Here is a 25124-nt window from a genome sequence, read left to right on the forward strand (position 1 = left end):
TTAGTTGAAGATGTGCTGGGTTTGGGATAGGTGTGGGATTAAATGGCATCAAGACGGCATTCCTATTTATTGACCTACAATGTGGTTTCTGTACCTGAGCAAAAGACATATTTTTTCTCTATATTTGAGTTGGTCTCTTGAGACCAGCAAAGCTGTGGAAACAAAGCTTTGCTTAAGGTAAATGGCCACAATCTAGTGTTAGAAAGAAGCCTTAAGTACCATGAAAATGGACCACACAGGTCAGGGATTTCTCAAAATGTTTCTTTTCCCAGGAAAATATTGAAACCAGGACTATTGTGGAACTACGCAGTTTATGACTGCCACTTATGAACTACACTAGAATCAAGCTTGAAGGATTCTGAACCATAAGAAACTTCCTCTGGAAATGAATGGGGTAGCTGAGTCCACACGTGTGGGAGGCCAACTGCATAGCTGGGAGTTGTCACAATTAACTTCCACAGAGAATTCCGTGTTCATTAAATAAGTGATTTAAGTGTGACACTACTGTATGTGCAATGTCTCTTTTCTATCTGGTGGAAATTCTTATTCTTACTGTAAAGAATTCCTTTGGAAATACTGTGTCATTACACAGTTTATGACCAATGGGTTATCATAAACTGTGTAACTATCTACAGCTATTTACAGATAGTTGCTATCTGCAGAGCTATCTGCAAAACTGTGATGAAAAACCGTAAAGGCATTTGCAGATTCTTGTTCCTATTGCCCTTTCTATGTTTGTTTAAGGTTGAGGGTTTGCTTATTTTCCATCCTGGTAATTGGATAGTTACATGATCATCCATCCACATTTGAGCAGAGGTTGGGTACATATGTTTTCAGTGTTCCAGCCAAGGTTTGGACCGTGGAAAGAGTCTATTTGGGGTACAGACAACGAGGGGGTACATCACCCATACAGAACTTAAATACACAGTAACATTGACTAAAATTTGATCTGCTTTTAAATTGTCACCATGCTCAGAAATTCTTAAGTACCATTAATGAAAAGATCTTTTTCTGGTCTAATTTCCAAACATTTGCTGTGATTGCAGCTGTGTTTCGATAATATACATGCACGCTTCAAATTAGCACATTTAAATCACTTATTTAATAAACATTGAATTCTCTGTGGAAGTTAATTGTGACAACTCCCAGCTCTGCAGTTGGCCTCCCACACGTGTGGACTCAGCTACCACATTCATTTCCAGAGGAGGTTTCTTATGGTTCAGAATCCTTCAAGCTTCATTCTGGTACAGTTCATATTTTTGACCCCCATGGTAGTGTATATTCCTGTATGTAGACAATGTATTGGAGATTAACAAAGATAGATATATTATTTTTTTTCTTTTCTGAATTATATTTTGTTTCTGGTTTGAAGTTGTAGGCAAAGTTAACCAGACACAAAAATACTTGCAAACAGCCAGAAATGGTTTAATGATGTACCAGAAACAAACTTCAAGCTTGTTCCTTGAAGACTAGTGCATAGAAATAGTGGAAAAGGCTATCAACTATGAAAAATGTAAGGAATTGGACATTACATGGGAAAAAATTCAGATCAGAAAAAATTACCCATAGAAATAACAAAGATATCACTTTCACATTGTCAGAAGAAATCAGAAGTCAGTGTCTGAATGTCCTGATCATTTTCACCAAGATCTGGACATTAGTTCTAAAGCAGAAGGAAAACTTAGAGAAGTTTTTACTAGATTTAATAGAAGTTTATGATGAATTTCTGTTGAAAGTATTTTAGGGGAATTTTTTTGACTGTAAAAATTTTTGAAAGGGCCTAGACTGATACCAAAAAAACAAAGATATGGGAAGTATGTGATTTCTGGAATTTATTATGAAATGGAATTTTTATGAAACTTTGCCAAGGGTTGGACTTACGTTTAAGAATTTTCTTAGCTGTTTGTGTCTCTGCTGTTTCATGTGAAAGAAATTTCATGAGATTAAAATTAATAAAACATGTTCTTTCATCAACTACCAGGGAATACATGGACAAAAAAGCATTTATTATCTATTGAACATGAATATGTGAAGAAAATTAATTTTGACAAAACTTCTGAAAGATTTGTATATAGTTAAGGCTGGAAAACAGAAACTAGACTAACACAGTAGCTTGCCCCTGTAATCTCAGCACTTTGGGAGGCCAAGGTGGGAGGATTGCTTGAGGCCAGTACTTTGAAACCAGCCTGGGCAACAAAGTAAGACGCTATCACCACATTTTAAAAATTACTCAGGCATGGTGGCACGAGACTGTAGTCTTAGCTACTTGGGAGGCTGAGGCAGGAGAATTGCTTGAGCCCAGGGGTTTGAGGCTGCAGCAGTGAGCAAGGATTGTACCACCTACTCTGTACTCCAGCCTGGATGGATGATAGAGTAATTCTCTCTCTCTCTCTCAATAAATAAATAAATAAATAAATAAATAGAAAATAATAGAAACTAGAATTTTATTGTTTACTGTTACAACGGACCAATATTGAGGTATATTTTTCCCCTTTAAAAAACACAGCAGTGCAATTAACACAATGTATTACTTTTGTATATTCTTATTTTATTTTTATTTAAAAGTACATTAAGGCATTATATTTTTATTTAAAAATAAATTACGTTGTATAAAAGAAATAAAAACTACCCTGCTTCTATTATATGACCAGATTTTCTTATGATATGTATTACATGAAATATTCTTTTCCTATCAAAAAAGGGGGTATTAAAATGATTCTCCAGATACCAGTTATGCTAGGTAGAGTATTCCAGTCTTTTACCATATTGATTGATCATACTGGGTTAGGCTATTCTATAGTAACAATTAAACTCTGACATCTCAGTGGGTCAACCCAATTAAAATTTGGGGCTTCCCAGCACAGTCAAATATGGAAGCTCCTGATTGGATGGCAATCCTGGGTGGTTGTCTGAAAGTAGCAGCTCAAGGACCCACCATCTTGAGCCTCTGCCATGTTGTCACTTCAAAGTGACAACTAATGCATACAGAAGGAAAAATGAGAGACAAGAAAATGTTGAAGATCCGACAAAATATTTTATGGACTGGCCTGGAAATAGCATGCATCGCTCTTACTTCCATTCAGTTGGTCCGATTCAGTCATATGATACTAACCGAACTGCAAAGAAGGCTGGAAAATCTATTCTTCCTGAGTGTCGAGGAGGAGGAAACAGGATTGGGAAGCGTCTAGCCAGTTCTGTCACTCCATCTGTGTTCAGCCTACTCTCTTTGCATTTGTCTGCCATTGCCATAGCTCGTTAGACGGTGTCTGCAGTCTCCTTGTTACCAACTGTATGATAGAGTACCACTAAACAGCCAGTGGTTTTCATATCAAGCAAGTGAACTCCTTTTTTTCCAAATAAAATACTCTCCATAAATGAATGCATTAAAAATTGATAAATACTTTGCTGTTCTGGTTGGAGGAGGAATGAACATTCAGAAACATTTCATTCATCTTTTCATTAATTCACACACACTTCCTCCTCCCTTCCCATCCCAGCCATTCCTGGAATCCTCTGTTACTTTTCTGTAGTTCCTGGGCTCTTATTAACAGAAGCTGAAAACCACTGCAATAGGCAGAGTTGGGCCATGGAAGCTCTTTGAACAGGGAATGTTGTTTAGAGAGATCCAAGTTTAAGCTGCCTCCCCCTGCCCAATACTCTTCAACTTCATATTATTCAGTTCTACTCAACGCTCCTTGAAAGACTCCTACCCATTTAAACCTTTATATTCATAAAATACAGACTTTTAATATGGTTCTTAATATTAAGTTGTTTTTATTCACTCAACACTGAGTGCCAGGCATCAGGAAAACTATGATAGGAACTCTAGCCTCAAGGGAAATAATTTTCATAATTCAAAATTAAATTAAAATATTTAAATATAAAGTTGAGTGTACAATGTGATCTTTATAATGTAGAAAGAACCACTTTCTCCAAATCTAAAGGTATATGTTGAGTCTTCTGTTTATTTATCCTAACCCATTAGGTGGGCTCAAGTCCCACCAAAAGTAATGAAGCCAAAAGACTGCCTCAATTGCCAGGAGCCCAAGCTATCTGCAAAAACCACCATACCAGGGGACGGAGCCTCCTACCAGTTTTGAGGTTTCCTTCCATGCAAGAGAGGCCACTTGGAACAGCAGGCATGCCAACAAGAATGTTAGCATGTTTAGTTTATCTGTGCAGGCAGGTTTCTACCACGAGCATGCAGGCTTGAATTCCCTTTTGTATAACCTACACTTGTGAATTCTCCATTACCTCTCTCAAACCTCTCTACTAGGCAGAGAGTACAATCTATTCCACTCAATTTACTGCTCACTTCATTTGCATGGGGCTTTTTTTTTATAATATTATTGACATGAGGCAGAGGTTTATAACCATGGTGCTAGTTTTGCACAGCAAACATATGATCACCTTTTTAGAGACCTTTGCCCTATTTGACTCTGACCAAACCCTTCCTATTTAAACATATTCTTGTGATTCCAGGAATATGAATATAGTTCTCTGAGAAATTTAGACACATCACAGCTAAACTATTTCCAACTTGGCGCTTTTATCAACTTGAAATTATTTTCAACTGGAACAAGTCTGAAATTGCTAATTCAATCAGTATACAACTTGCAATAACTTAACATGCACGGTATACCAACTGTCTTCACTGTTGTCAGAACAAAGTATAGGCAGAACATCCTTGTGTAAACATGAATTTTACCACATGCTTTATTTCTATGTAAGATTAAATAATATTTTTTCTTTATTTTGTTAATGTGGTGAATAACATTGACTGATTCCAAAATATTAAGCTAACCTTTCATTCCTAGAATAAACCCAACTTTGTTGAGCTGTTTAATCTTTATAGATCATATATCTTTTGTACTAGTTTAAAAGAGAAATTGACCAGAATTTTTTTTCTCCTAATGCTCTGTCTGGCCTATTATAAAGTTTATGCTGGTTGCATAAAATGAATTGGAAATAATTTGTTTTCTTTTTTAAATGGTTGATATAGTTCTCAGTGATTCCCTCTAGACGTGGAATATTTTTAGTTTGAAAAGATTTTAAATTATGGTTTCAATATCTTTAACAATATAAAATTATTCTGATCTATATCAGATAAATAATATTTGTGACTAAAATTATTGTTTATCTGAAATTCAGATTTAACTGCATTTCCTATATTTAACTGGCAGCTGCATAATGTCGTCATTATATTTCACATGTCTGAATGAGTAATGGTTGTCCCTTTTCTCCCTATTGTAGTTATTTGTGCCGTTTCTCTCTTTTTTCTTGATTAGTCTCACTAGAGGCTCATCAGTTTAATTAGTCTTTACAAATAACTTACTTTTGGTGTGTTCATTGTCTTCACAGTATGTTTTCCCATTAATTTCTATCTCATCTCTTCCCTTTTTTCATGTGTTGCATTTAGTTTGCACATCTAACTTCTTGAATGGATAATTTGATCTTTGATTTTCAGCATTTTTTTCTTTTTAAATATATGAATATAAATTTCTCTTTAAGCATGGAGAAATGGTTTCACTGTGTCCCCACCCAAATTTCATCTTGAATTGTAGTTCCCATAATCCCCACATGTCATGGGAGGATGAGTGGAGATACTGAATCATGGGGGTAGTTTCTCCTTTCCTGTTCTTGTGATAGTGAGTTAGTTCTCACGAGATCTGATGGTTTTATAAGGGGCTTTTCCCTTCACTTGTCTCTCATTCTCTCTCCTGCCACCCTGTGAAGAGCTGCCTTCCACCCTGATTGTAAGTGTCCTGAGGCCTCCCCAGCCATGCAGAAATGTGAGTCAATTAAACCCCTTTTCTTTATAAATTACCCAGTCCTGGGCAGTTCTTTATAGCAGCATGAGAACAAACTAATACAGTAAGTTGGTACTGCAGAGAGTGGGGTGCTGCTATAAAGATACCCAAAAATGTGGAAGTAACTTTGGAACTGGGTAACAAACAGAGAGGTTGGAACACTTTGGAGGGCTCAGAAGAACACAGGAAAATGTGGGAAAGTTTGGAGCTTCTTAGAGACGTGGAGGGCTCAGAAGACAGGAAGATGTGGGAAAGTTTCGAACTTCTGAGAGACTTGTTGAATGGCTTTGACCAAAATGCCGATACTGATATGGACAATGAAGTACAGGCTGAGGTGGTCTCAAATGGAAATGAGGAACTTGTTAGGGACTGGAGTAAAGGTGACTCTTGCTGTGCTTTAGCAAAGAGACTGGTAGTTTTTTGCCTCTGCCATAGAGATCTGTAGAACTTTGAACTTGGGAGAGATGATATGGGGTATCTGGAAGAAGAAATATTTAAGTGCCAAAGTGTTCAAGAGGAAGCAGAGCATAAAGTTTAGAAAATTTGCAGCCTGGAGATGCAATGGAGAAGAAAAACCCATTTTTCTGGGAAGAAATTCAAGCAGGCTGCAAAAATTTGCATAAGTAATGAGGAGCTGAATGTTCATCACCAAGGTAATAGAGAAAATGCCTCCAGGCATGTCAGAGACCTTCAAGGCAGTTCCTCCCACCACAGGCTTGGAGGCCTAGGAGGGAAAATAGTTTCTGGGGCCAGATCTAGGGCCTTGTGCCGTGTGCAGTCATGAGACTGCATCCCAGCTGCTCTAGCCATGGCTAAAAGGGGCCAAGGTATAGCTCAAGACATTGCTTCAGAGTGTGCAAGCCCCAAGCTTTGGCAGCTTCCACGTGGTATTGGGACTGCAGGTATGCAGAAGATAAGAATTCAGGTTTGGGAACTTCCGCCTAGATTTCAGAGAATGTATGGAAATGCCAAATTTCTAGGCAGAGGTGTGCTGCCAAGGTGGAGTCCTTATGGGGAACCTCTGCTAGGGCAGTGCAGAAGGGAAATGTGGGGTTGGAGCCCCCACAGAGAGTCCCCACTGGGCACTGCCTAGTAGAGCTGTGAGAAGAAGGTCACCATCCTCCATGCCCCGGAATGGTAGATACGCTGACGGCTTGCATGACATGCCTGGAAAAGCTGCAGACACTCAATGCCAGCTTGTGAAAGCAGCCGGGACGGGGGCTGTACTCTGCAAAGCCACAGGGATGGAGCTGCCCAAGGCTGTGAGAGCCCACCTCTTGCATCATTGTGATCTGGGTGTGAGACATGGATTCAAAGGAGTTCATTCTGGAACCTTAATGTTTAATGACTGCCCTGTTGGATTTCAGACTTGCATAGGGCATGTAGCCCCTTTATTTTGGCCATTTTCTTCCATTTGGAATGGATGTATTTGCCCAATGTCTGTACCCCTACTTTATCTGGGAAGTAATTAACTTGCTTTCGATTTTACAGGCTCATAGGCAAAAGGGACTTGCCTTGTCTCAGATGAGACTTTGGACTTGGACTTTTGGTTTAATGCTGGAATGAGCTAAGACTTTGAGGGACTGTTGGAAAGGAAAGATTGTGTTTTGAAAATAAGGACATGAGATTTTGGAGGGGCCAGTGGCAGAATGATATGGTTTGGTTGTGTCCTCACCCAAATTTCATCTTGAATTGTAGTTCCCATAATCCCATGTTGTGGGATGGGGCAGGTGGAGATAATTGAATCATGGGGGCAGCTTTTCCCATCCTATTCTTGTGATAGTTAGTTCTCCTGAGATATTGTGGTTTTATAAAGGGCTTTCCCATTTGCTTGGATCTCATTCTCTATCCTGCCACCCTGTGAAGAGGTGCCTTCTGCTATCATTGTAAATTTCCTGAGGCTTCCTCAGCCATGTGGAACTGTGAGTCAATTAAAACTCTTTTCTTTATAAATTATCCAGTCTCTGGTATGTCTTTATTAGCAGCATGAGAACAGACTAATACATATGGTTTTGACTGGAGCATCATGCTCACGGACTTGGATTTTATTTTGTAGGTGATAAGGAGCCATTAATTGTATGGTGAGGAATGATATATTTCTTTATATTTGCTTTTTGTGAATGCAGTTTGCTGTGTTATGAAAACAGTAATTTGGGGAGTGCTATGATCTGAATGTTTGTATCCCCTGAAAATTCATATATTGAAATCCTAACTCCCAAGATGATGGTAGTAGGAAATGAGGCTTTTGGGAGGTAGTTAGGTAATGAGGATGGAGCCCTCATGAATAGGATCAGTGCCCTTATAAAAAGAGGCTTCAGAGAACTGCCTCACCACTTTCACCATACCAAGACATAGTTTAATAAAGCAGCATCTATGACCCAGACACTGAATCTGCTGGTGCCTTGATCTTGGAGTTCTCAGGCTCCAGAATCACGAGAAATAATTTTCTGTTGTTTAAGCCACTCAGTTTATGATATTTTTGTAATAGCAGCCTAAATTAACTAAGACAGGGAGGCAGCCTAAATTAACTAAGACTAGAAGTAGAAGAGCTCTTGGTTGATAACAGAATATTGGGGGACAGCCTTTAGGCAATGGGCAGTCAAAGGACACAGTCATTATTATTAAAGAAAGGGATACAGAAGAAGAGACCTCTGGTTCATAGAGCTGAGGCATCAGAGGCTGGGTGAACAAAGCTTCAAGTTCCACATTTGTAGCTGTGTTTCCATTTAAGGTATTTCACAAGGTTTTTAAATATCAGAATTAATAGCAAACCTCTAAAACAATGAATACTTTAAACAACTGTTTTATACATGGCTACACAGCATGCCAGTCCTTTGGCACCCAAGGCATAGCTCAGCTCCACCAGTGACCCCTGGGCCAAATATTTCATTGACACAGATCCTCAAGGATAGGGCTCAACCCTCAAGCACTGGTCATTCTGAATTTTCCTTGATTGACACATCAGTGTAAGCCATGAATTTGAAACCACTTCAATCCCTGGCCTATCCCTTTGTCTTTTAAAAGTTCTCACAGTGAAGTAGATGCTATCTAAAAGGTTTTCAGCAACTTGGAGAAAGACAACTTAAAAGTAAAAGTCAGTTTTCATATCAGATATAGATAATGAAGATCAAAATGTCTTACCTATTTTAAGAGAGAACAGTTGGATTTAACTCGTAACATGTCAAATTCTGTGTTCTTTTTTCATTGAAAGAAAAAAGATTGGCCAGGAATAAAACTTTAGTGGTTTGTTCAAAGATAAGGCGCTGCATCTTTATCTGAAGTAGAGTAAAAAATGTTTTTCGAGACAAAGTGAATAATGACTAGATGTGCTCTTTTTGAATGGCCATCTTTAGAAATTAGCAGAATTTGAGATATCAGGAGGAATAGAATCAAGTGTTTCTTTCAGAATAAATCAAGTTTTACAAACAGGGCATTGTCCTACCAATTCCCAGTGTTCTAAAAGTCCTACTGCTGTTTCTTTCCTGGCATACTGGGAAGAAGTCCAGGACTTGTTTCCTTTTCACCTTTGGTTCTCTAGACTCACCATGTCCAGGGCTGTTCAGTGATATACCTGTGGAAAGGGAAAAATGTCTTCTTCAAAGGAGTCAATTATTTGGTGGCTACAAATTTGGGTGTTTGGGTAGATATTAGCCAATTTCTTATAAAATTTGAAAACTTATTTGAAATTCCCACCAGTATGCTAATTTACAGGAAGTTGACATCTCTGAAAATCTGTGTCCTGCTCCCCCCATCCCAAAAAAATCCACGCTATTACAACCATATAACATGGCCCTATCCACACTATGAGATATGTTATGGTTCAAGTTTTAAAGACAGGGATAATTCCATTATACTTAGTGCTAAGATGTCAGTTTAGGTACGATCATACAGTAAAGAAATATATTCTTTCCATGTTTTTATTCACTTGGAAATCCTTATTGTTTTTAAAATCAACACAAACAAATAAAAAGTAAGCCTGTATTCCATTTGACTTGACTGGGTGCAGTGCTTACACCTGTAATCCCAAAGCTTTGGGAATCCAATGAGGGAAGATCGCTTGAGGCCAGCATTTCAAGATCAACCTGGGCAGCAAAGTGAGACCCAACTCTAGAAAGAAAAATAATTTAAAAATTGGACTTACTATATTCGTTTTTGTTGTAAATTGTCTTGCTAATGATCTAGTAGAGAAAGTTAAGTAAGGAATAGAATTACTAAACTGCCTGTGGTGGTATCAGTGTACTGATTTGCTTTGCCTTTTTTTTTCAATCTGTTTATCTCTCTGCACATGGTGGCTGGGGATGAAACCTTAGAGATTTGTTCACAAATAAGCCATACTGATGGTTGGGGAGGATACACACCTGTCTATCCATTTATCTAAAATGTATCAATGTTTGGATGGAAACAGAGATGAATAAGATGAAATACCTGCCTTCATGAAGTCCCTGAGAAGTTAAGAGTTAGGAAATCACGTCATATGTGCTAATGATGCAGCCATGTATGAAGTGCATTAGGTTCAATGGGAATAGAGTAGGAGACAAAAGGCAGAGGGAAATGATGAGAGTTTGAACCAGGACAGTAGCAGTGGTGATGAAGACAGAGAGGCAGATTAAAGTGCTTTTTGGGGAGGAAGATCTCAGAAGCGTAGAGAGTTTGGTTTTGAGTCCTGGAGCTACAACTTTATAGCTTACTGGTTGGGTTATTCATACAAGGCAAGTTTTAAATTCTCTGAATCTCAGTTTTCTCATTTGTAAAATGGGATTGTAGTACCTAAATCATAGAGCTTCTGTGTGCATTAAACAAGTTAATTTGTGAAAAGTTCTTAGTATCTGGTGTTTCAAACATAGTCATTCAGTCCACATTGGCTATTATAATCACTATCAGTACTGGGTGAGCAGTCACACAGTGTAGTTGAGAACACAAGGAGTTTTAAGTCAAACAGAATTTCATTTCAATCTCATACTGCGTTGTACTATCTGTCTGACTTGGGTCAAGTTACTGAGTGTCTCTGAGACTCAGCTTTATCCCCTGTGAAGTGGGAATTATAGCCACTAATTTGTGGGACACTTTTTAATGAAATGAATCAAAGTATAAAAATAATATGGCCCCACATCAAAATCCAATAAATAACTGCTATTATTGGGAGTTGAGAGAGAAGGAGATATTTAGGATGATGTTTTTAGATTTGTAAGATGAGTAGTAGCTGGATAGTCATGATACACAGAGAATATGAAGGAAAAATAGGCTTGTTTAAAGGAAAAAAAGTGAGTTTTATTTTAATCATAGATAGATATATCTGGTGCTTCTGCTAAGTAGTTTGAGATAAAGATATGGTTGTCAGAAGGGACTCAGGCCTGGAGTTTTAGCTTTGTGTATTGGCAACCTATATGTTGTATTTGATTTCATGGATATGGATTGGGTTTTCCATAGATGGGTAAAGGATTCAAATTTAGTGTCTTGGAGAAGACTAGCCTTTAAGGGGATAATAGAGAAGAAGAAAGGAGGAATGAAAGAAAGCCAGGCAAGAGGGTTAATATGCATGATGAGACAGGTGAGAGTTGAATTCATGAAGACTTACAGTGACCAAATGTCAAAGGGGAGAAAACTGAAGACAGTGTTCTTTAGATTTGGCCATATAGAGGTCACCTGGTGACTTTCACCTTAGCAGTTTCTATTTAGCACTGTGGGTGTGAAGCAGGGGAGTAAGAAGAGAATGGGAGCAGAAAGATGAGGATGTGGGCAGTAGGGGCCAAATTCAAATATAACTCCTAACAGGGCATCCCATCAATGCATGTATGTGGCTAGGACCGACTGGACATTCTAGGAATATAGGAAGTTTGTGCATATTGGTGGTGCAGTGCATGGTGATATCAAGGGAATTCAACTTAGCACGTGGAAGAACATGTGGTTCATTGCAAGCACTCAATCAATATTAACTCCTGTTACTACTTCCATCATTGTTATTCACTATACACTCTACTGCCTCTCATGTGTACTCTGAGCTACTTCAGGGAACAAGTCGCTACACAGATCGACAAAGCATAGGAAAAATAAAGAAACTGGCCAAATTTTCCATATACAGACATTAAATTAGAACAATTTGCTTGTTTTGCAATTTGCTGCTAATAACAACATTCTCCCTCTTTCCAGACCCATTCTAAAGGCTGCTTTCATGTTTCCTAAAATGTCTACCTCTATCTTTATGCTCCCAGAAGGGTCATTGGCAGTATTTTCAACCAGGTTTAACACATACAAAAATGTTAGTATTCCTTTTTAAAGGTGGCCCTCAGGTAACTGTTTTCATTCCTTCCACCTCAGTCCCCTAGTTTTAAGGGTCTCATTATAGTAGACACAAGCCCCCATATACACAAACATACCCATTTGTATGCTTATAACAAATAATATATTTATAGTTTTAAAAATGATATTATAAATATGCCAAGGATATGGACACTTTGGGATGTTGTTAATGAGAGTGAGAATTACTCTAACCAACCTTCTTCAGGATATGTACATTTTATTTGACCTGGGCAATCCCAATTTGGGAAATACATCTTACAGCTTGAAAAAACATTAAATGCAAAGCTATACTCAGTGATACTTCCTGTATTGTTATTTATAGTGGCACTGGAACTAGAAACAGCCTGAGTATCTCTTATTAGAGAGAAGCTTGACTAAACTATAGGGCTCTATAATATAGAATATAATGACCAGACAGATATCCATGATATGTTATTAAGAACAAAAGTAAGCAAAAGAGTCATAGGTATAAAATGATCCCATGTTTGAAGTACAATAATATACTTTATTTACACATGTGCATATCTTTGTGTGAACATACATACTTATTTTGGATATAATTTTTTGGATCACAGAGAACAAGGTAGAAGAATACATACAAAATTGTTAACATTGGTTAATCAGAGTTGATGGAGTAGAAATGGGGTAAAGTGAGATTGTTAACCTTTTCTTCACTACTCTTATATTTAATTGTGAAAACAAGCTTGCATCACTTTTTAAATTAAAAATAAACCCTAACTACAAACCACTGCTCAGTGAAATAAAAGAGGACACAAACAAATGGAAGAACATACCATGCTCATGGATAGGAAGAATCAATATCGTGAAAGTGGCCATACTGCCCAAGGTAATTTATAGATTCAATGCCATCTCCATCAAGCTACCAATGAGTTTCTTCACAGAATTGGAAAAAACTGCTTTAAAATTCATATGGAACCAAAAAAGAGCCCGCATTGCTGAGACAATCCTAAATCAAAAGAACAAAGCTGGAGGCATCATGCTACCTGACTTCAAACTATACTACAAGGCTACAGTAACCAAAACAGCATGGTACTGGTACCAAAACAGAGATACAGACCAATGGAACAGAACAGAGCCCTCAGAAATAATACCACACATCTACAGCCATCTGATCTTTGGCAAACCTGACAAAAACAAGAAATGGGGAAAAGATTCCTTATTTAATAAATGGTGCTGGGAAAATTGGCTAGCCATAAGTAGAAAGCTAGAACTGGATCCTTTCCTTACTCCTTATATGAAAATTAATTCAAGATGGACTAGAGACTTAAATGTTAGACCTAAAACCATAAAAACCCTAGAGGAAAACCTAGGTAATACCATTCAGGACATAGGCATGGGCAAGGACCTCATGTCTAAAACACCAAAAGCAACGGCAACAGAAGCCAAAATTGACAAATGGGATCTCATTAAACTAAAGAGCTTCTGCACAGCAAAAGAAACTACCATCAGAGTGAACAGGCAACCTACAGAATGGGAGAAAATTTTTGCAATCTACTCATCTGACAAAGGGCTAATATCCAGAACCTACAAAGAACTCAATCAAATTTATAAGAAAAAAACCAAACAACCCCATCAAAAAGTGGGCAAAGCATACGAACAGACATTTCTCAAAAGAAGACATGCATACAGCCAACAGACACATGAAAAAATGCTCATCATCGCTAGCCATCAGAGAAATGCAAATCAAAACCACAATGAGATACCATCTCACACCAGTTAGAATGGCAATCATTAAAAAGTCAGGAAACAATAGGTGCTGGAGAGGATGTGGAGAAATAGGAACACTGTTACACTGTTGGTGGGATTGTAAACTAGTTCAGTCATTATGGAAAACAGTGTGGCGATTCCTCAAGGATCTAGAACTAGAAGTACCATATGACCCAGCCATCCCGTTACTGGGTATATACCCGAAGGATTATAAATCATGCTGCTATAAAGACACATGCACATGTATGTTCATTGCGGCACTATTCACAATAGCAAAGACTTGGAATCAACCCAAATGTCCATCAGTGACAGACTGGATTAAGAAAATGTGGCACATATACACCATGGAATACTATGCGGCCATAAAGAAGGATGAATTTGTATCCTTTGTAGGGACATGGATGCAGCTAGAAACCATCATTCTCAGCAAACTATCACAAGAACAGAAAACCAAACACCGCATGTTCTCACTCATAGGTGGGAACTGAACAATGAGATCACCTGGACTCGGGAAGGGGAACATCACACACCAGGGCCTATTATGGGGAGGGGGGAGGGGGGAGGGATTGCAATGGGAGTTATACGTGATGTAAATGACGAGTTGATGGATGCTGATGAGTTGATGGGTGCAGCACAGCAACATGGCACAAGTATACATATTTAACAAACCTGCACATTATGCACATGTACCCTAGAACCTAAAGTATAATAAAAAAAAGAAGAAAAAAAAAAAAGAAATAAGCTCAGAGAAGTTCTGAGAAAAATAATAATAATAAAAAAATACCCTATAAGTAAAAGGAAAAATAGAGCTTTTACTATCATCTAATGAAATTCTAAACCATCTATTTGAAATATGTAATTTAAGGGACACAATGAGAAATGAAATGGTAATTATCAAGAGTTGGAGTAATAAACTTAGCTTTGGAGGTCAAGAAAGCCAGCAGTGATTAGTCTCTATTATGAGATTAGAGGAACCTATCTTGCTGTCTTTAAATGCAGCCACTTCTAGAGAGGGTTTTCTATACACGTGTGCTTTTGAATTTGATTACTATGGGGTGAATTATTAGGAAGCTCACACATTTGCTGGGATTAGTTTAGTAATTTTAGTGCTCATTAACCACCCAAAAGTGTAAGACTTGAAGGAAGAGTATTCAGATAGTTTAAATGTTGATAGGGCAGTAGTCATGGAAAAGGGGTACTGGAAAGGTTCCCAGTTTACAGCAAGGCTCTGTTCTGGTGGAATTCTTTTTTAGGGGCTGGACTGAAGAAGGTATTGGAAGGTCATGGGAGCTCTCAGCAAAGGACAGGGGAACGAATGGAAAAGAATAATAGAGATCTCAAAACCTCAAAAACTTAAGTGAGATCATCCAGCTTAGCAAATGAGAATTCATGGAAAGGAAAAAGAGAGAGGGTAACAGGGGTCGAGAAAAGAGAAGTTAGTACTATTTGTGCTTGGGCAGCCAAATCTGTGAGAAACTATAGACAGGTGGTAGATGAGCAGGGAAGAAGATGAATTCCAGGAGACAGGAGAAAGATAAAGGGGTGCAGGAGGCCATCCAAAATGCAGAGGCCCAATTTGAAGCTTGCCTAGCATTGGCTTGCTTGTGTTTAGTCTCATCCACCAACGAAGTGAATTCCCACGGGCAACTTATAAAGTGAGAACGTATAGATTCACATCTTGCATTTACATAATCATCCTTCATAACCAAGAGTCTTAAGAATAAAAAAGGTTTATTTATCTAGTGTGTACATTATGGCTTCGAATGATATGCAGTATATAATACATATAACATAAAATATGTGTTAATCAAACTGTTTATATTATCAGTAAGGCTACCAGTCAACACTAGGCTACTATTAGTTAAGTTTTTGGGGAGTCAAAAGTTATATATGGATTTTCAACTGCACAAGGGGTTGACATCCCTAACCTACTGCATTGTTCAAGGGTCAAGTATATTTGGATCTCTGCCTCTGAGATGTTTCATTCTTCTTTGACAAAATAGGGCTGCTTCTGTGAAGGAAAAGAAATACTGCTCACCAAAAATTCATAGAAAAAATAAGACTGGGTACAGTGGATCTCGCCTGTATTTCCAGCACTTTAGGAGGCTGAGGTGGATGGATTGCATGAGACCAAGAGACTAGCATGGGCAACATAGTAAGACTCCATCTCTACAAAAAATTAAATTAAATTTAAAAAATAGCCAGACGTGGTGCTTGCTTATAGTCCCAGCTACTCAGGAGACTGAGGCAAGAGGATTGCTTGAGCTTTGCAGTTTGAGGCTGCAATGAGCTATGATTGTACTACTATACTCTAGCCTGGGCAACAGAGGAAGACTCTGTTTCTTAAAAAAATAGGAAAAATATAAGGGTCACAGTGTTGTAAGAAGGATAAAAGAACAACAGAAGGACAGGAAAAACTTAGTTTTGATTTGAGATGGCATGAAATAGCTTTAACATCTTACAATAAGTCATTTAAATTCTTTCAGTCTTAGTTGTATCATTATGATTTCTGTGCTCTTATGTGACACACAATTTCATTAGACAAGAATTCTTTTGAAATTGATGAACATGTCCAGAATTGGAGGCAGCAATGGCAAATGAAGATCCAGACTTCAAAGTCATAGAAGATTAGTAGCAAAGACTTAAAAGTTTGAACTGACCTAGGCTCAAATTTTGGCTTTACAATATACTAGCAAATGACATTGGAAAAGTTTCTCTGTGCCCATTTCCTCATAAATTGAACTGAAGGTAATAACAGGTACCTAAACTGTGAATGTGGTGAATTTTAAATGTGATAGTATGTGTTAATTGCTTAATGATACCTGGTAACCAGGAAGGGCTCAAAATGAGGTAGAAAATACCGTGGAATATATCTATTCATACAGAGACACAATTTTCTTTTTACTTTTTTCAAGTTATATTTTTCCCCCAGATGGGGACAAAACAGGTTTTGAGCATGTTGGCAGAAAAAACACAAGTAAATATGGTAGTGATTTAGCAAGACACAGTAGACACAGCATCTCACAGCAGGAAGGAAGGAAGACACAAGAATTGAGGAAGCAAAAGAGGAATATTATTCAGACATGGAACTTGTCAGTGCAATGGCTAAAAATACTGTGGGTTAGTCAAAGAAATCGAGTTGTTCTGTGGGCTAGAAACCCTATGATTTATAAAAACAGTACATCATCCATCAATGGCTATTCTGTATATACCCTATGGTCTCTCTATTTCCAGAATTACCCTGATTTTCTAGCCTCACTGGGGCTATTGATTGAGCTTTGTGAATGTTTTTCTGTGAGCATCATGAGTGAGGAATCATTTAGACCACATTGTCACTGCTTCCCCAAGCTCAAAATTATGTTCAGGGTTGACAACATCTGTACTTTTGTAACCTTCTCATGGGTTGATATTTTATCAAACTCTCATGGGTAGACAAAATCCTCCATCTGCATGCAGTATTTAAATTAATGTGAGAAAATGAAGGTTTCAGAAAGGAGCAACAGTGTACTTGAAGACAAAACTTTGGACATGTTTTATATTCATTCAGGGCTATCATGTTGTCTTAGTACTGTCAGGGATAGGGTCACAGTCATGACTGTAATCTCGGTATCTAGCCCACAAGCACTCTGTTCTTTTAAAATTGTCAATTTGCTTTAAAAGTTACTAGTCTTTTGCCTCCTTCTATTGTGTGCCAAACACTGTGTCAGGTGCCATGACTGCAACAATAAATAAGACATGGTCCCTACGGTCTTATTTATAAACTGTGTACATGGAGCACACAGTTTCAACACGTAACATATTGCCATGTCCAAAGTTTTGTGTTCAGGTACATGGAATCAGCCAAATTAGACAATCAACCAGTACTTGTGCATTGGTTTTTATGTGCTGAATTACACCATGATCCCTGGCCATGGTGGCAGTCTAGCAGTGAGGCACAGGAAGTAGTGTTTAGAAGGAACGAGTGACCTAATGATGACAAGTTGAGATGATGGAGACAAATCCCTACCTTCCAGAAGGAAGGTAGATGATGGGGGAGACAGAGTGGAAGAGGAATGATTTTATGCTGTAATGGTTATAAGCACTGGTACAACTCGGCAGAATGGAGGAGGTAGGCATGTAGAAGAAACCCACTGAAAAGTTATTGGGAAGCAGGTGGAGAATGTCTGGATAAGTTTGGAAACTTTATTGGAATATTGGGAGAAGAGATTGGGTACCAAAGTGGAGTCAGATCTCTTTCTCCCATTTCAATGACTATTTTTAAATTTTCAATTAATTGGGTAGGCCATGGTTTTTTTTGTTTTGTTTTGTTTTGTTTTGTTTTCTGATTTTGCCTTATTCTCCTGGTAACGTTTTGGTTAAAGTTAGTTGTTAGCATGAGTAACATCATGAAGAAGTGGCATAAAAGCATGCAAAAATTGTCTTGGCTCAAAATATATCACAGACAAATTCTATTCAAAGTGGTGTATTTCATGGTCACAGTATTCTATAATTATTTACTGTCTTAGACTAGTGGGTCTGGTCTTCCACCTTGACTTCGTGTACTCTCATTCCACACAAAAGCTCATAGGCATAGAGTGGAGGTGGCCCCATGTCAGGTCCTAGGAGTGTCCCTGTATGAGCCGTCCCATGTGGATACACGCAAAGGAGCTGGGAGGAGATGAAAGTCCTGGCTTTTTGGTAAAAGGCACGTTTGATCTTTCACAACTACCACAGAGGACAAGGCAGGTTTCCTGGAAGAAGCACAGGGGAGGGAAAAGGAAAATTAGAAGGCTCCATCTGAGAAGTTGAGGCTAAGCTTGAATTCCTGATGGCCAGAGGTTGTTTCCAAGAAGCATGTCTGTCTGTGGTGTACCAGCTTTCAGCTGGGTGGCTCCTAGATCATGTCTCTTTCGTCAGCCAGGCTGATGGCACCAGCACCAGTAGCTTCCTTCCAGGAATGCATTGCCCATCCTCTCTGGTTTTCTGTTGAGTTGGCCTGGCCCTGCTTAAGAGAAAAATAATTGGTATTCTTTCCTCCTGTGTCGGGCAGTAATTTCCTTTTGAGCCATCCCTTACATCAGGGCCAGCCCTCTGCAAAATTATGCAGTAGACAGTTTGCTTTTAAGCATTTATTATTTTTTCTTTTTTCTGGTGACCATAACCCACCTTAGCCTTCTCCCATTGGCCCAAACTTCCAGGAGCATTATGTTTTCTTAGGATGGTCAGGGATAGCTTCACAGTCATGACTATGGTACCTGTATCCAGCTCACAAACACTTCTTCCTTTTAAAATTGTCAATTTGTTTTAAAAGTTACCAGTTTTTTGCCTCATTATACCATGTGCCAAACACTATGCCAGGTGCCATGGCTATAACAACAAATAAGACATGGTCTCTACACTTATGAAACACAGTTTCATGAGATGAATAGTCAAGACTATCCAGTATCACAACAAAGCTCCAACGGCATGAGACAGCATAAAACGTTAGAAGCAATGTCACTATGGCATAGCATGGATAGCCCTAAAGACATGAGAGGATTGTCCTGGAAAGGCCATTAAGGAAATGTCCTGTAAGGATAGGGATATGTGTAAGCTTTATTCCGAGGGCTGTGGAAGACCCCAAAGAAAGATATGCAAGAAGATGATGAGAACAGATTTGCAGTTTAGCAAATTCTCTCTTTAAAGTATAGTCAGGAGACAAGACCACTTAGTTCATATCAGAAATCCAGATGAGGAATTGGATGACCTAAGCTGAAGTAGTGGTAGTGTGGATAGACAGGAGAGGACAGATTTGAGAGATATTGAGGAAACAGATACTACCTGTATTAGTAATTTCTTATGCTAAAGCTTGGGGAGATGGTGAAAGAGACAGAGGAGTCTAGAATGGCTCTAAGGATTATGTCGAAGGTGAGGACATGATGATGTCTTCCCAGAAACATGGAATGCACTAAATATAATTGATTGAAGGCTCTTATTTTGATGGTAGTGGGTATAGATAGGGCTCAACTGAAACTCCCAAATTTATTAATCACTTCATATATTACTTTCTTATCAAAATGGCATCACATTGATTTCATTAAGTTAAAATATCTCTTTTTTTACACCATTAAAGAATTTAGATAATTCTGGTAGTTTTAGAGACATGAAAAATCAATTAAAGAAATGTTCTTTCATTGGCTGGGTGCTTGGGTGGAGCAGAGTATGGAGCTGCCTGAAATAATTTGCATAATCTGGTCTCTGGCCATTAGGTTTAGATGTGATCCTCACCCTCCCTGCACACTTAATTTTTATCTCACTTTTTTCCTCCAATTTGTTTCCCCTCCAGCCTTAAATTTGTTATTTTATTCCTTCCTATTCCAGCATTGCCAAACTCTCCTCTTTGTACAGTGTGCTCTGGCTACAGCACAACCTTCCAGCTTTGTATATTTGTAAAATAAAAGGAAATGAATGGGCACTTCTTTTTCATGGATGCAGGATTCAGAGAATCAACACTGCTACCACAGAAGACATTTGGGGTAACAGGTGGCTGCTGAACCAAATAAGAATTTCCATAGCCCTGCTATTTCCCAGGCAGATAAGCTCAATCGTGTTTGACAGAGCTAGGGAAACAGGACACTTGGGAAATAAAAAAGCATTTTATATGTTAAAAAAAAAAAAAAACTTTGTGTCCCCTGGTTCTTTTATTTCTGTCAAAGCAACCCTTAAATACTCATTTTTCTTTCTCTCCTATTTCTTGTTCTGTAGGTAGTAGGTAAAAGCCTGAATTCCCAAATATCACACTCCCACAAAAGTTATATATATTATATATATATTTTTTATATATTTGTAAATATATATAATATATGTACATTTCCCCCAGGAGGTCTTTTGAAATGCCTAAAATAATTTATTTGCTTATACAACTGGAAAAAGCTGGTTTTAGAACCAGGCAAATTGAGTAGGGGACTTACTTCTAATGGCACTAAAACCTTCTAAAATAAATTCTAAGAAAATTGCCTTCATTCAGGAGGTAAACTAAAAGATATCCATCAGCACCACCTGAGGAAAATCCCCAGGTCCTCAACCTTCCCTGAAATTCCTATTGTGGCAGTTCCTGCATCTCTGATTCTGGCAGCTGCCTGATTCTTGAATTGTTCTTTGCTCAATTAAACTCAGTTAATTTGTCTAATGTTTTCCTTCTTGCAGAAGATGTCAGAGTGGGATTTGCAGTAGACTCCCAGCAGCTCCTAGGGGCACCAAGTGAGATGCCTGCCGGGCCCACTGTGTCCACTGCCCTCTGGTAGCACCTGAGGATCATGGGTAAGTTCTCTGATTCCAAAGCTGCATGGATTTGTATTTTGAGCTTTCCAAGTTTGAGCAAATTTTAGATCTAAACGGGGTTCAGCAGTTATGACAGAAATTGGACTGGGTCCATGATTGTACTGGATCTGATCATTAACTAGATTGGATCCAGTTAGAGGCCTCAGATGCCTGACTGGATCAAACAGAAACGGGAAGTAAATGGCAATAGTGCAGGGGCTGGGAACTCTGGCTTTAGGAAATTCAGGGGATTTTTGTGTTCTATCCTCTTTCTATCTTTTTCTTATGTGCTTAGGTAGGGAAAATCATTGGTTAAGTTGATCAAGGGTATCTGAGGGCCAACGTCCAGATTCAACGTAAAAAATAAGACCCCTTAATTTCTGAAGAACTGAATTCTCCACCTTCTGGCTGTGCCTGCATTTGCATGTGTAAGTATTAGGCCCTGGAAGCAGCAAACACTTAGAAAAATGGCAAAATTGGCCGGGTGCGGTGGCTCAAGCCAGCACTTTGGGAGGCAGAGACGGGTGGATCACGAGGTCAGGAGATCGAGACCATCCTGGCTAACACGGTGAAACCCCCTCTCTACTAAAAAATACAAAAAACTAGCCGGGCGAGGTGGTGGGTGCCTGTAGTCCCAGCTACTCGGGAGGCTGAGGCAGGAGAATGACCTAAACCCGGGAGGCGGAGCTTGCAGTGAGCTGAGATCCGGCCACTGCACTCCAGCCTGTGCGACAGAGCGAGACTCCATCTCAAAAAAAAAAAAAAAAAAAAAGAAAAAGGGCAAAATTTTACTAAAGGTAATTTTAAACTACGGCAGAACATTCCCAATGAGTAACACTGTACTTTAAGAGGTACATTTAAAAGTGAGGGCTCCTGAATTAGGCTCACTCTAGGATGTGAGGGAAAAGAGATAGCAATAGACTCTTCCCGGGCATTAAAGAAGGAATAGCAATGAATGTGAATAGAAAAATGTTCAATAAACAATGTAGAACCAGAAATCTTGCAAATTTTGTAGCTTAAATGTAACAGCGAGACAAATACTTTCACCATTCAAATGATCAGCTATCTAACTGCGTAGTGCCCTTCATCATGTGGTGGGAAGAGCACATCCACTTGTTATGCAATGGACCTAGGAAGTGGTTTCAGATTGGTTTTGGCATCTTTGAGACAGTTTTGGATAAGATTCTGTTATGAAAGCTAAACACAAGTTATGGTTGCATGCTATAAGAACAGCCTGAATTCATTGGCTGTTCAGTCCCCTAAACCCACACTGAAATCCTGCAGGGCAATTGATGTCAGAGACAATTTAGAAAGAAAAGGATAAGCGTTAGCTACTGAAAAGTATGGAAATGGCTTTGGGTCTCAATTCTGCTGATGAGCAACACAATTGCTATGATAACTGACAATGCTCAGTTCAGTTTGACGGAGACACAGACCTTGGATGACTTTATCCAAGTAGCATGCCAGGCACCGCCACTCCCCCCCAAAAATTCAAATGACATAATAGGGGGTAAGCATAGCAGAGAGAGGTCACAAGACCCTTACTCCAATGGAGTTAGGTCGGAGAGAGATGTCTTGTTTGCCTACTCCAATTTTCTAGCTGAGACTGAAAATCAGTGAATTCATCAAATGTTTTATAAAATAATAAATTTCAGTAACCAATTATAGCTGGCAATTGAGTTGGAGAAACAAAAGGGCATATTCATTTAAAAGAAAATTTTGTAGAAATTATTTGTTCTTCTTAAATTTTATCAAAATTACCACTACAAAAAATAATAAGACTGGTTTTGTTAAGAGCAATGACTACCTATTTTCAACTTTGTATTCTCAGCATCCAGTAGAGTTTCTGGCATAGGAGCTCAATAAATGTCTGTGAGCGGAATGAATATGTGATCAAATGGCTACATTTATAAACAGACACCCACAAATCACATTCACAATATTCACATGATAATACCTACACTAACATAAACTGTGTCTACTCATTATTTATGACCAAAAATTAGCAAAGTTTTTCTGTAAGAGTCCAGATATCAAATATCTTAAGCATCTCAGGATTAAAGATAAAATTGTGAATATTGTGTAGGTGATTATATGACAAATATATAGCAAAAAAAGATTTTTATTGATGGAATTCAAAACATAATAATAATCACATACACATTTCTGTAATGGGAAGATAAGAATGGAACTCTTTGGGGGGAAAACATTTTATTTAATCTGGGTTTAAAGTGATCAAAAATGTTATTGCAAATGTTATCTGTTAATGCTAATTTGTAAGGAGATTTTAGTTATTTCATTTAGAATTTTAATTTTATATAAGTTTTGCATGTCATGCAATATTATTAGTCGTTTAACTTTTTTCTCCCATTCATAATGGTAAAAGTAATTCTTAGCTCTTATGCCATGTAAATACAGGTGACAGACTGAATTTAGTTCATTGGTTGCACTTTGCTAATCCCTCATCTACAGCTACGTGGTTATGAAAAGCATTTGATTGGTTGATAGATTGATTTTTGAAACTGTCATGTAAGTAAATGGAATTAGGAACGTTGTATCTAATTACACTATTTGCAATATCTCACATACCAGAAAAGTCCCCACATTTGATAATTTGCTTTGTTTTTAAAACAATGCTTTCATGTGGGAACTGGTCTGAGAGTCACTAAAAAAAATCATCTTGGTAACCTATTGGTTAACCTTATAGCTTTGCCCCTAAACTGAGTATGATTCTTAGCAAGATTGGGTAGAGGACAAGAATTTCACAAGAACTTTCTCTCCCTGGGATAAAAATACAATGACAAGGACAGAATCCTAAGGAACTGCCAAGTTCACTAGATGACCAAATTTGAAGCTATTTTTTCATGTTGTCCTTTGGTCGGAAATGCTTGAAATGCTTCTGTGTGTTGTAAGCCTTGTTCCCCACTGTCACTTCCAGGCTGTCTGTCTTCCTTCCTCCCTCAAAACCCCGGATTCTTTGATGTGCATGTCATAGACTTCATTATCCATTACCCTTCCTTGTTGTTTTCATATCTCTCCCTCCAAATGTCTTCTCCTCGTTCATTGTGTTCTCATCACCTGAATTCACCTATGCCACTGTCAATCACTGCATAGGATGGTGTTTCAGGACAGAGAATCTGGAAGCAGACTGATATGATTAAAAGCATGTCTGTGTCACTTACTAGCTATGCCCTGTTGGTTAAATTATGAAATGGGTATAACAATAGTACCTACCAGTAAGGACACTGTGAGAATTGAATGAGATTTTTTAAAAAGATAAGTGCTTAGAACAGTCCCTGTTATAGAGTGAATACTTAAAATATTCAGGAACTTCACCATTTAAAAATAAAGTAATAAATACATGATATAAATGCAAATAGTACTAACTGGGAACACTTACTGAATGCTTACAATATGCCAGGCACTGCTGAAAGCATTTTACATAATGAACATTTTTAGATTTCACAACAACCCTATGAATTGGTTTATATTATTATCCTCCTTTTTAAGATGAAGAAACCAAGAACTATAGATGTGAACTACTTTATCTAAGGTTAACAGCAAATAAGTGATGAATCCAAGAAGTGAATAGTCCATCCCACATCCTGGTGTCCCAACTATCATTTTTGCATTCTAGTTCAGCCATCTTGTCATCATCAGTAGTTATAGCACCTTCAAAATTTTAATTCCAGCCCTTTTCTCTGACCATTTTCTGCACACCTTCAACTTTTTAGTGACTTCCTTTTATATTCCCCAAACAAACATTCTTTGACCTCATTCAAACTTTAAACTTATTGACCTGACTCCTTTTCACCATCTGTCACCTCTACTCAGTTCTTACATCTCTTTCCCCTATGCAGCCTAAAATTTTCATGGGCTAGTACTGTAACACTCTTTTAAAAGCACCCTTAACTCCTTTTCTTCATCTTCCCTCCATTATACTATTTATCTGACAAAACCCCAAACTCACCCAACCAAATTATCCACTTCTTCTGTGCCAACGCTATAACA

At 38.2% G+C, this 25124-nt stretch overlaps 1 long non-coding RNA gene across 1 annotated transcript in view; it reads left to right on the top strand.

Annotated features, from left to right (window-relative positions):
- Positions 1-6560: 6560 nt before the first annotated feature.
- Positions 6561-25124, top strand: part of LOC106999911 (uncharacterized) — a 141674-nt gene continuing 123110 nt past the window's right edge. The window contains exons 1-2 of the long non-coding RNA XR_013396955.1: positions 6561-6712; positions 21000-21113. This is a non-coding gene — a long non-coding RNA (uncharacterized LOC106999911). The remainder of the gene's footprint in view (positions 6713-20999; positions 21114-25124) is intronic.

Source organism: Macaca mulatta, chromosome 8 (genome assembly GCF_049350105.2).
Source record: "Macaca mulatta isolate MMU2019108-1 chromosome 8, T2T-MMU8v2.0, whole genome shotgun sequence".
Lineage (NCBI taxonomy): Eukaryota > Metazoa > Chordata > Mammalia > Primates > Cercopithecidae > Macaca > Macaca mulatta.